Source organism: Asparagus officinalis, chromosome 10, assembly GCF_001876935.1.
Source record: "Asparagus officinalis chromosome 10, Aspof.V1, whole genome shotgun sequence".
Classification (NCBI taxonomy): Eukaryota; Viridiplantae; Streptophyta; class Magnoliopsida; order Asparagales; family Asparagaceae; genus Asparagus; species Asparagus officinalis.
In genome coordinates this window covers 4,328,833-4,329,688 of record NC_033803.1, presented here as the reverse complement: position 1 = coordinate 4,329,688, position 856 = coordinate 4,328,833, and positions in this window count along the sequence as shown.

Below are 856 nucleotides of genomic sequence, written 5' to 3'. Positions count from 1 at the left end.
CATTTTAGAAAATGGGCTGACAAGCATATATATTGACTCATGAGCCACTCATTATGCAACCGATGCAACTAGAAAGAAGCTCATGGGTCTTTGTCACTTACCAAGTCATTTTATTAAATGGGCTGTCAGCTCTAGATTTATTTTTTTGGGAAATATCATATAGTGGGCCCTCTATGAAAATTAAATTTAGAGAAAGAAGGAAATTATACTTTTCTAAGCACTAATTTCTAAAGACGGTGGTTGCTCTGATTAAAATATTATACTAGTGCTAATTGGTTTTCTAACGTTCTTGGTGTAGAACACACTGCGGACATATTTACAGAGAAGCAGGACCGATACAAGCACAATCGCAGACCCGGTCGTGGAAAATAACTTGCAACAAAGAACATGTCATATTTCTCAAATCGTAAGTTGGAATTAGATGAATTATATATGTAAATCGTGTTTTTTTTCGAGACGGGGTCAACCAAAACCACCGATGTTCGGTTTATCGCCGTCTGTTTCGTCAAATTCCCTCCGGATTGAGAGAGAGAGTAACATTTTTGTCAATTTTTTACTATTTTAGGTAACGTTTTAGGAGTCTGTTTTGATTAGGAATCAAATCCGGTTTGATTTAAAATTTGACCGATTTACTTCCCTAATCCCAGGGAATCTTTTAGGAAGAGTTTTGTTATTTTTATTTTTGATAAAGTTTGAGTCAAAGTATAAGTCTTGTTTAATTTCTATTTAAGTTGAGTATTGTAAGCCCTAGAGGCATAATTTTTCATCAATAATTTTTTTATATTTTTTTTGTGGATTCGGAGATCATTCTTTTTGGATTCAGAGAACACCCCTTGTGGATTTCGAGATTATCACT